Here is a 12,108-nt window from a genome sequence, read left to right as displayed (position 1 = left end):
TAATCGTGACGTCGAACAGAAACAGAGAGACAAAGACAGAGAGAGAGCGAGAGAGAGAGAGAGAGCAGGAGTGAGCTGTTTAGTATGAAAATGTCACAACAGCTGCATAAGAATTCGGGCAGGGATTTTGTTTGGCATTGGGGAGCTGTAGCTGCCTTTCGTTTTCGGTTTTTATGCGTCAGGCATATTACATATTTATATATATACAGTGGCTCACAGCTTATTTGACCCAACGTAAAATAAAAATTTCATCTGCTCATTACATTTTACCCAATACAAATTTTTGAAAAATTCAAACGTGGAATTGTTATTTCAATATTAAATTAATGGAAAGCACGACTTTTTTTATTGATAATTAAAAAAACACAGTAAGAAAATAACAAAAACTAAAAAAAGTCATAAAATCAATGTCACAGCTTATTTGACCCAGACTGTTTGAAGGACAGTTACAATCGCGTAAAATGAAAATTAACGGTACTTTTTCAGGTTTTGTTTTGATTATTGAGTTCGCAATGTGGATTTGAAGTATTTTTACCATTCAAAGTGAGATTTTGTTATGAAAACACGTGTTTGCAAAAATGGGAAAGCGCACACCAATACAGCAGCGGGAATTGGTGCTACACCACTTTAAAAATGGAATTTCGCGGCGTAAAATTGCAGAGATTGTTAATTTACCCGAATCTACCGTAAAAAACATAATAACCCGATTTGTTTTTGAAAACAGAGTGGTTAATAAGGGTAGAACGGCTCCAAACAAAATTTTCAATGGCACAGATGAGTGATACATTGTTCGCCAAATGAAGGGAAACCCTAAGTTATCCGCTCCAAAACTGGCTAGTCAGATGAAGCAACAGCTGGGGAAGTCCGCTAGTGCAGAAACGATCCGTCGTATACTCCGAAACCATGATTTACATGGTAGAGTTGCTCGCAAGAAGCCTTACATTAGTAAGAAAAATAAAGAAAGTCGGCTCCGATTCGCAAAAGAGTACATAAACAAGGACACCAGTTACTGGGACAAAGTCATTTTCGCTGACGAGTCCAAGTTTAACATATTTGGTTCGGATGGGAGGCCCTACGTCTGGCGACAAGCGAATACCGAGCTACAAGAGAAGCACCTGAAACCCACAGTAAAGCATGGTGGAGGGTCTGTGATGGTTTGGGCCTGTATGTCTGCCTCTGGAGTGGGAAAACTAGCTTTTATTGAAAGCACCATGGATAAGAATATGTATTTAAACGTTTTGAAGCAAAATCTTATCCAAAGTGCTGAATATCTGGCCGTGAAAGAGGATTTCACATTTTATCAAGACAACGACCCTAAGCACACATCAGGTGTCGTTCAGTCTTGGCTGGTATGGAACTGCCCTCATAACCTCAAACCGCCAGCACAGTCCCCGGATCTTAATGTAATTGAAAATTTGTGGGCCATTTTAGACACCAATATCAGGTCCCGGAATATTTCCAACAAAAATGAGTTAAAAACGGCATTAGTCGAGGAATGGGGGAAAATCCGACCCGAAACAACAAAAAAATTGGTGGCTTCAATGCCTGCAAGACTTAAAGCTGTATTAGACCAACAAGGGGGTCATACAAAATATTAAATTTAAAAAAAACTAGGCATAATTTTGAAATTACTATTTAAAATAAGTAATGGGTCAAATAAGCTGTGACATTGAATTTATGACTTTTTTTAGTTTTTGTTATTTTCTTACTGTGTTTTTTTAATTATCAATAAAAAAAGTCGTGCTTTCCATTAATTTAATATTGAAATAACAATTCCACGTTTGAATTTTTCAAAAATTTGTATTGGGTAAAATGTAATGAGCAGATGAAATTTTTATTTTACGTTGGGTCAAATAAGCTGTGAGCCACTGTATATATATGTATGTGTGAATATGGGCAAGCGGGACGGATATGGGATATGGGCTGGGCGCGACTTTTGCCTATTTTATGAGCGTCATAAAAGCTTACTTAGTGTGGCCAACCGTGCAATGGCCGTGGCCAAAAAGTTGGCCACGTCGACAAGAATCCACCACAAACTAAAAGCCAAGCCGTCGCATAAGAGCCATCAAATAATTTGTTTATGTTTCCAACTGCTGCAAGCCGTTCCAGGACGCTTGCCGGCCCAATCAACCAGGCTGTTCCGCAACGAAACGAGCTGCATAATTAGCTCGGCTCGGCAGCTGTCGCAGCAGAGCGGCGAGCGGAACTTAATACGATGTCAACAGCTACACACATTCCAGTCAAGGCCAAACAGAAGAGAGGAAATGAAAGAAAGCATTGCCTACTTTTATGGGCAGCGCGTTGATATCGTGTTAAAAATGTGTTGCCTACTTTTGTGCGCTGGCCAAAACTACATTCAAATTGCATTGGCCATTGACACTGGCCGTTAGCAGCACTCGGGTAATCAAGTTAGCGCAATAGAGGGACAAATTGCCATCCCCCACTGCCCCACTGCCCCACAGCCCCACAGCCTGTCTGCCCCGGCCACCTCTCGCTCCAGTCAAAGCCCAGCGTCTATTATACAAGTTTCGCATACATTTTGCTCTGCCAAAGGAAAAGTTAATTGAACCTGCTGCCCTAATAGAGTAACATACACTAGCCGGCTGTCGTCAGAGTGGAGAGCGTCTGCAAAAAGGGCTTGAAGGCGAACAAGCCAAAGACAAAGCACACTCAGACTGAAGGGAGCCAAAGCTGTTGCTGCTCCTGCTGCTCCTGCTGCTCCTGCTACTCCTGCTGCTGCTGCTGCTCCTGCTGCTGTTGTTGCTGTGATATCATATCAGGCGCGCAGGGCAATTAATTGACTTATTTATTAAGTTTTTTGTATGTGTCTGTGTGGCTGTGCTTGGCTCAAGTGTGCGTGTGTGTGTGTGTGTGTGTTGGCAAAAGTACCATCCATGGCTGTAACAACTTTAGTGTGCTGTGCGCCATTTTTAATAGCCTCGGACGGCCCCAAAGGCGATGTCGAGGGCAATGCCAGCTGTGTGGGTGTCCCACACACCCCCGCTCTCCCTCTCTCTCTCTCTTTGTGTGTATGACTCCTGCAGCTGCTTGTTACCGTGCGTATTGAGATTTTAGCACAAATTAGTTGTCATTAGCGTCAAGGGAAATTTTATTTTATGATGACATTTCCTACGCTCAGGCGCCATATTTTACCTCCAAAGAGCTTTTACTTGACTCACGGCTGTCTGAGTGTGCGTGTGTGTGGGTGTGTACTTATATATTCGTTTCTTTCGAATATAATGAGAGCTTTGCATAAGCCGGATTGTCTTCACATGCTGTCAAGTTCTGTCATCGAATTAGCAACTATGGATGAGGCTAAATGCCTGGTGAATCAATCAATGGGGCGGGCGCTTGGACCTCTGCGGAGCAATACACTAAATGATCGGCCATAAAAATGGCCAGCAATTAACTGGAATAGTTCTCGGCTCAAATGGCTGCCAGCCGCAGAACCAAAACAAAGCCAGCGCAAACCCTAAGGCTTTATTTTATTTATAATTTGTTTTTGTTTTGTTGTTGTTTTTCTTTTTTTTTTTTTTTCATTTAGCTTTTAAGCTGTTGTGTGGGCAAGCTGGGCGCAAATTTAAAGCATTGTTAATTATTTAAGTTGTAGCTGGGCGCCGGGCCGTTCTAGTGGCATTAAATTAGCTAAATAACCCTGGATGGGTTGCCAACCCGTGAACAGGAAGATACGCGCTGCTACACACGCACGCAAGTGCCGGCTGGGATGCTGATAATGCGCTGGCAGGAAGTGCGTGTGTGTGTGCGTATATGTGTGTGTGTGTGTGTGTGTGTGTGTGTGTGGTGCAGGAGGAGGCAAGCGAAGCTGGGTTCACGGTCGCCAACTGGCGATAATTTTGATAGCAGCCATTTAGCTGAGACCTTTTGCACCCACAGCCAGCCTGTGCACTCACTGGATTTTCATTTTTTTTGCCTGATCTTCTTCTTCATCTTTTGTTTGTGTGGCTGCTGCTGTTGCTGTGTGAAGGAAACCACAAACTGTTGCAGGAAGGGGCAAGCGGCACAGGAAGAGCCTGAGCGCCCGCTAAGCGTGTGAGTGTTGAAAACTTTTGTCGGTGGCCAATTTCATGCTGTTGGATTATTTATTTGAATTGATGTGCGGCCTGCCTACAGTTCTCGCCACTGCCCCCGCCACAGCCCCCGCCACAGCTCCAGCTTGTGCTGGCTGCCTGCCATGGATTTATATAGATTTTCTGGTCGCTCAACTCAAGTGGCTGCCATGTGAACTTTCTGGCAGCGGCGCCTCCTGCCACATGGCCCGTTCAAATGCTTTTGGCCAAAATGCAGCAGCTGGCTGGAAGTCAATGGCATGCACACTCGCTGCATAAATAAACACGACTTGACCTCTTGACCCGGCGCAATGCATCCTAATCTTGGCTGCAACTGCCGTCACGTCAGCCCATGAGCTGAATCGAAATGATTAATTTCCCAAATCTTTTAAGCTCAACACTCAAATTTAACTCTCTGTAAAGTATTAGAGCCGAGCTCTAAGCAGCTTTGCTCGGCCGAGAGGCTTGGCTCAGCTCACTCGATGCTCGAGCTGTGCACATATCGGCTTAATCCTTAAGCCTGCTGCTTGTTTTCAGATTACATTCGGAACTCATGCGAAATAGCTTTACTTCTGCTCCTCTATATGATTATTTCAATCAAAGAACTCTGCCTGCCCAAGTTTAAGGAGTATGAACTGGAGCTAGAGTTTGAAGAGACTGAAGAAATCCAGCTAGATCTATTAGAATCAACGATAGTAGTTCTCAATGCTTGCTGGATAGATCAGCAAATACCAAATTGTATTTCAATTTTAGCATTGTGCAATCAATCGATAAAAGCATCGATAAATTCGATAGTTAAAACCAAAGAATGGAGCTATTATCGAGTGGAGTCTTTGTAGAGTGGAGTCATTATAGAGTGGAGTCATTATCGAGTGGATTCTTTATAGAGTGGAGTCATTATTATCGCACTAGTCGTTATTATCGAATGGATTCATTATCAAGTGGAGTAATTATCGAATGGAGTCGTTATCGAATGGAGTCATCATCGAATGGAGTCATTATCGATTGGAGTCATCATCGAATGGAGTCATTATCGAGTGGATTCTTTATAGAGTGGAGTCATTATTATCGCACTATTCGTTATTATCGAATGGATTCATTATCAAGTGGAGTCATTATCTAATGGAGTCATCATCGAATGGAGTCATTATCGAATGGAGTCATTATCTAATGGAGTCATTATCGAATGGAGTCATTATCTAATGGAGTCATCATCGAATGGATTAATTATCGAATGGAGTTATTATCGAGTGCACTCATTATCGAGTGCAGTCATTATCAAGTGGAGTCATTATCGATGATTTTGCGACTCTAACTGCCGTCTCATAACTATCAATAGCTCTACCAGAAATCTATAAAGTGCTAGCTGTACACGAAGAGTTTTCTGAATCAGTAAAAGCTCTAGAAGTTCTCTTTGCATAGCTGATCGATGATTGTTTAGACTTGATGGCTTCAGCTCTCATTTCAGCTATAGAAGCACCTGCTCTCTCTACTTTGACTAATCGTACTCGACTGACATCTCTGCTAATTGTTGGCCTAGCAACCACAGAGCAGTCCTAATTATGAAATGAGAACAAACTGTTGTCAGCTTCAGAGCAAACTCCGAGCATTTTCGTGAAGAGTCCTTGACGAGCAATTGACTTGAGCTGGCATTAAATAATGCCACGGCAGAGCATGGGCTGGCCGAGCTGCTCAGCTCCGACTTCCGGTTCGCATAACTGACACCTTGGGCACACGTTTTAATGGCTCTTATTTTTAGCCTAAACAAAAAACCAAAAAAGCAAAGCAAAAAAAAAGTTAGCTCTGTGTCCTGTGACGTCTTTGTCGACCCTTCACTGGCTGCCGCTGGCTGCTGGCTGTTGGCCACTTAGCTCCTGACCCCGTGGAACCAGCTTAGCTCTGCTGCCTGCTTATATTAAACAAATCCAATCCAATAATTTCGGCTCATGCATAATAAAAAAGGCGACGGACGAGCGATGGCTTGAAGAGGGTCACCAGGACAAGAGAGATATAATAACAGCGACAGCCAAAGAGGGCGGTAGGGAGTTAGATAGCAAGCTTATTTATTTGTATGCGTGTGTGTGTGTGTCGCTGAAATTGGAATTGAAATGGGCATGGGGAGTGCGACACTTGGCTGTCAGTGCCAGGCGACTACGCGACTATTTTTGCCAAAATATTTTCCCATTTTTGGTATATACATACATACATACATACATATATATTTTTTCTGCGTCTGCCTTTGCTCTTCTTCTTCTATTTTTCTGCACCAAATGCTGACTAAGTGCCGCTGCTGCCTCAGTGCACCCTTTTTACTTTCATTGGAGCGCAAATAAATAAATTTAATGCGCCAACTGGCTGCAAAAAAAAAAAAAAAAAAAAAAAAACGCACACACACAAAACAAATACAAAAAAAAAAAATGCTTTTGGCCCGTTTTGGACACTTGTGGCGGTTGCAGAGCGCAGCCAAACTGGCCGAGCAACGAAGCGAGGATTAGAGACATCCTAACTGAGACTATGTATATGTGCGCCTGTGTGTGTGTGTGTGTGTCGACCTGTTTTTGTGTACATTAATCAGTTTATTTATTTTTGGCGTCCAAAACTTTATTCTTGGCGCTTTACAGTGGGCTGCGCGGGGCCAAAGCCAAAGCCAACTATATGCCTCAATATATAAGCGTATTTACATATACATGTACAAATATACTACATATATGACACACATGTATATTTATAAGTCATTTGCCATAATTGCAAACAGCAAATCGAGCAATATTGCTGCTGAATTATGCATCAAGATAAGCGTTTTTGGGGCTTTGTGTGCTTAACTGGTTTTTGTTTTTGTTTTTGTTTTCTTTGCCCCCCCTCAGATTCTTTTTAGGCTCTGTGGGCCCTGCAACCGCAGCGACCAAAGCTGCCACAGCAGCAGCAACAACAACAACAACGACATCGCATACAAAAGCAATTAGAAGAGTCTAACATGTGTAAAGCCCCAACACACACACACACACAGAGAGAGAGAGAGTGAAGGAGAGAGAGAGAGAGAGAGCGGTGCACACACACACACTCGTGACATGATTATGGCTATGAACATGAAGCAAACTTGAGGCAGACTTTGACTTTGCCAGCTACACAGCGCCACGCCCCCTGTCAGATGGCACGCCCACACATTGCACGCTTTTACACTGTCAATGGGCACTTGAATGTTGACAAAAGCTTTCAACTGGCATATACAACCACTTAAAAGACGAAAGCATTGCCCCAACACATAGAGAGAGAGAGAGAAAGAGAGAGAGAGAGAGTGAGAGAGAGAGAGAGTGAGGGCATTTGTGTGTGTGCTTTTCATCTTCTTCTTCTTGCTGCCGCGAGTTGAAATGAGCTAAGCCGCCGCTACACACACACACACACATACACACACACACACACTCGCACACAGGCAAGCCAAGCTGAAAGCAAGTCCCCGGGCCAGTCGGCCGAGTTAACTGTCTGCTCGTCCGTTTGGCTATCTGTTCGTCTGTGTCATAAGCAATGCGCTCGACAATAATTCTCTTTGTTGGCCTGAGTTGCCAGCGGTTGTCTCTTGTTGCATTCCGGAGCCCTGCTCAGCCAGGCGATGGCCCTGGCCGTCGTCTGATGCTGCCACCAAATCTTCAGTGCCCCCCTCAAACACATACAGAGAGAGAGAGAGAGAGAGAGAGAGAGAGAGAGAGAGAGAGAGAGGTAGAGACACAGGCGCAGAGTCACTCATTTTTATGAGTTAAGTGCTATCCACACAGCACCCTAACCTTCTCCCCCCCCCCCCCCCCCCCACACTCAAAGCTGGCCCCCTTACACAGTCGCCCAGTGCCCGTGTTACTTGCCCACTTATTGTGCTGTTGTTGACGCAAATCCTCTTAACTAAATCAATTTTCATTTGTGTTTACGTGTGTGTGTGTGTGTGAGTGTCCCTCTCTCTCTCTCTCTCTCGATCTCTTTCGCTCCTTGTGCGTGTGGACATACGAATACAAATGCCCATGGACTTGGGCTAGCTAAATAATTGTGCTTGTATTTCGGATTTCTTCATATCGTTAGTGTGAGCCCTGAAAAGTATGCTATATATTTTGTTCCTCTCCTTGGCTCTGCCCTGCTCGCCTCACGCTCGCTGCGCTGCGAGTGTTTGACAGAGAATTCTGATTTAGTTATGACTCGAGTAAAACGTTTCACGCGCACATGCATTACACAGAGTGGGCAAGGGAGGGAGGGAGCTAGGGACACAGAGAGAGAGAAAGAGGGAGAGAGAGAGAGAGGGAGAGACCCTTAAAAGCAGATATACTTGGAGTGAAAGCAAATGATAAATAAAATAAATGGAATGGAGGTAGCAGCACACTGCGGTTCAGTTGCGAATGTTGTTTCAGTGTGATCGTTAATCGATATACTGCTCAAAGACCAACAATCGATCTATCGTTTAAATGAATAATTGATACCAAGGATATTTTTTGATAGCTCTAATATATGCAAACAAGTGGGCAAGCGTAGACATGAAAAATGCTCCATATTATTGTTTACAACTTTTTGGAAGTCTGTAAATATCTGTGGTATAATAGTTGAAATTGAGATATAAAGGCTTGGATAGCTTAATTGTTGATTCAAGAAAAGTTACCTTTTCTAAATGAATGCATGTACATTTCGACCTATTTTTCATAAGTCATAAATTACGAAAAGAAAGTTAAGTTTTTGTTTTAAAAACTAAGTAATAAATAAAAGCCATAACCTTTCTGTAGGAGACTTTTTTCGATTTTTACTTATTTTAGCAGCTAATATTTCCATTCTTCTTCTTCTTCTTCTCTTCTATCCTTCACTCTCATCGCACCCACATCATCTATCGACAGCCTCATAGCCATCGATATGGCCAAGTATCGATATATTTATATCTATTCATAATTAGACATAGTGCTATTCCCTGTAAGCTCGTCTTGGTCTACTGCAACGTATGGTAATAAGCGGTCTGGCATCTCTGTCAAAATATATAAGGCTGCCAAATGGGTCAATCGAAAATGGACAACCCTGTAAATTCCAATCCTGTAAATTTTTCGGAGCCATTTATGTACAAATTGTATATCGATACGATCTAATCTAATCTCCTTTCACAATTCTCGTATCTCTTAAGTCGTTTTCTCGCGGTTCAATGGTGGCGCCATTCGATATTTTCGATGTTTTGAGAGAAAAATCTCGAGACTATCGATAGTATCGTTTTTAAAATGTCACTACATTTTTTTTTAGACTAAGCTCGCTTTTTCTAGAGTGAGTCAGTGAGATAAATAAAGCTCCAATGCCTCGATAGTGCAATCGATAGTTTTGCAGCTCTATTGCTTGCGCCTGATAAGGGCATAAAAGTATCGATGGTGGATAAGGGCATAAAAGTATCGATGGTGGCGTAGAAAGTTGCTAACTCAATGGTCAACAGTGCCCCAGTTCCATTGATCCAGGCTGTCGATAGTGACAGAAAACTATCGGCAGTGACGCGTAGAGGTAAAAGTTCGATAGGCCATAGTGCCATCGATAGGGCCATAAAAAGAAGACAGTTAGACAGGAAGACAGTTACAAAATCCATGCCTCGATGGTGCCATCGATAGTTGTCTCGCTCTATGATACACTACAATTTTATGCGATAGCTGCAAGCCAAAGTTTTCTAAATACTCTTGCCCACATTTGTCGCATGTCTGTCTGCCTGTCTTATTTATTCTATTCTATTATAATTATAGGCATATATGATTATTTGAGTGAAATTCAATTTTCTTTGTTTCGCAATTCAGCAAATAGTTTACTGTTATTAAGGCATCTCGCATAATATTTGAATAATTGAATTTCATTATGAAAATCGATAAGCCGCTGCATTTGCATTGTGCATGCATGAATGCGCGAAGGAGTTGAGTGCATATTTGCTCGATTGTGTCACGCCCGCGGCTATTTGACACACTTGTCAATGTGTGTGTGCGTTAGTGTGTGTGTGTGTGTGTGTGTGTGTGTGTGGTAGTGTAATGTGTGTTTGGCAGCAGCAGCAACTGCAGCTGGCTGTAACACTTTGGCAGCAATGCCTGGCAGCAATGTCCATCGAATGTTGAGCGAATGTTCGCTGAATGTTCTCTGAATGTTCGCTGAATGTTCTCTGAATGTTCTCTGGATGCTCTGTGCCACTTGTTGTAGTTGTTGCACGTTGTTAAACGCTATAATTGATACAGTGTGCTGCACCTGACACGCCAACATGACTCGCTATGCAGGTGTGCAGGTTTGTGTGTGTGTGTGAGTCTGTGTGTGTGTGTGTGTGGGAGTCTGTGTGTGTGTGTGTGTGTACAGCTTAATTAGCACCTGACACTTGCATACGGACGAGTGCAGCGCTGTCGACTGCGCAGTCACAGAGAACCGAACCGAAGCGAAGCCAAAGCGCATTTAATGACAAGTTAATTTTCCTCTATGCGTGCGTGCAGGTGTACCCATGATTCTCTCTCTCTCTCTCTCTCTCTCTCTCTCACTCACTCTCTCTGTGTGTGTGTGGCCCTCTTGGTATTAGAAAATCAACACACAGCAGGCAGCCGATTGACAGCCAGCTGTGGGTGAGTGTCAATTTAATGATCAAATTGAAATTAAATGAGCTGTCATTGTCGTTGACTGAAAGACTATGCGAGCTCAGGTGTGCGTGTGACTGTGTGTGTGTGGCTGGGTGGGTGTGTGTAACTGCGAGCTGAGTCCGCTTGGCTTGGCCTTAAATATTAGTGGCTTGTCAATGGCAGGCGGCATATGGGGCAGAGCTCGAACGTTTATGGTTAAATGAATGTGATTAACAGCTCCTGTCGCTCTCCCTTCCTCCCTCTCTCTCTCTCTCTCTCTCTCTCTGTCACTCTCTCTCTCTCAGTCTCTCTTTCTATACATGGCATATATGTCCGTCAATGTCTTGTTCTGTGTTTGGTTAATTGTTATTATTGCTGTCATTACTGTCATTTTGTTGATGTATCCACTGATATCTGCCTCGCTAAGCGCTTATGCGATTTGTAATATATCCTATCCATGTATGCGTATATCTCTTCCTTTATCGACTGTAATTACGTGCCACAAATATCTCTATTTCGCTTCCGATAGACTTGCTATTTATTGCCATCTATCTTTCTCTTACAAATCCCTCGCAGATTATAATTCCAGTTATCAATTATCGCTCTATTTGTTTCGGTCTCTGTTTAACGGTTTCATCTCGCTCTCTATCTCTCTCTTTCTCTCTCCCTTTCTTTCTCTCTCTTTGTAACTGTTTACTACCTCTCTCTCTTTCATTCTTTTTTCTCTCTCTGTTTTACTATTTATTAACTCTCTCTCTCTCTGTTTCTTTTTGTCTCTGTTTAACTACTTACTCCTCTCTCTTTCCCTTTCTCTCTCTTCAGTATGTTTACTATATTTCTCTTCTATCTTGTCTATTTTGCATTTTTCCGCTTCTTTCCCCTCTCTCTCTCTCTCTCTCTCTCTCGCGCTCTACCTTCCTATCTATCCATCTCTATCTCTATAGCTATCTTTCTCTCTCTCATTCTTTCTCGTTATCTTTCCCCTTCTTTCCTTTCACCCTTCCCCACCTATCCTAGCTCTTCTCCCTCCCTTGCACATTACCTCCCCTTCTCACTCTAGTCAACTTTCTATGCATCTCTTTCCCTCTTCTACTCGTTTTCATCAACTTCAAAGTTATATTATCAGATCCTTGAGCTTGATAAACAAAATATTAACTAATATATTTTTAAAGCTGAAAAGTTAATATTTCGCTTCAGCTGAATTATGCAAGAGTTTTCCGGACTTTCTGCACTATTTTCTTTTGGGCTTCGACGCTTTTTTGGCGTGCCATGCTTAAAGTTTGCACATTAATTATAGCCAACGTGCTGGCAGTTACTAGCTGCCACGCCCCGCCTGTACGGCCACGCCCACTGGACGAGTACATCTGTCAACTGGGCGCTGGGCGCTTGGGAGCTTGGGAGCTGAAAGCTAAGATTTTTGTTAATTTTATTCGAGTTTGCCGTATTTTAATTACGCCGGACGA

At 42.9% G+C, this 12,108-nt stretch overlaps 1 protein-coding gene across 6 annotated transcripts in view; it reads right to left on the bottom strand.

Moving 5' to 3' along the window:
• Dop2R (dopamine D2-like receptor) overlaps nucleotides 1–12,108 on the bottom strand; it is a 92,597-nt gene that overhangs the window by 22,681 nt on the left and 57,808 nt on the right. The window lies entirely within an intron of this gene.

This window comes from Drosophila arizonae, chromosome X (assembly GCF_054131065.1).
Source record: "Drosophila arizonae isolate 15081-1271.41 chromosome X, UAZ_ARI_1.0, whole genome shotgun sequence".
Taxonomy (NCBI): Eukaryota; Metazoa; Arthropoda; class Insecta; order Diptera; family Drosophilidae; genus Drosophila; species Drosophila arizonae.
This window is presented reverse-complemented; position numbering and strand designations above follow the sequence as displayed.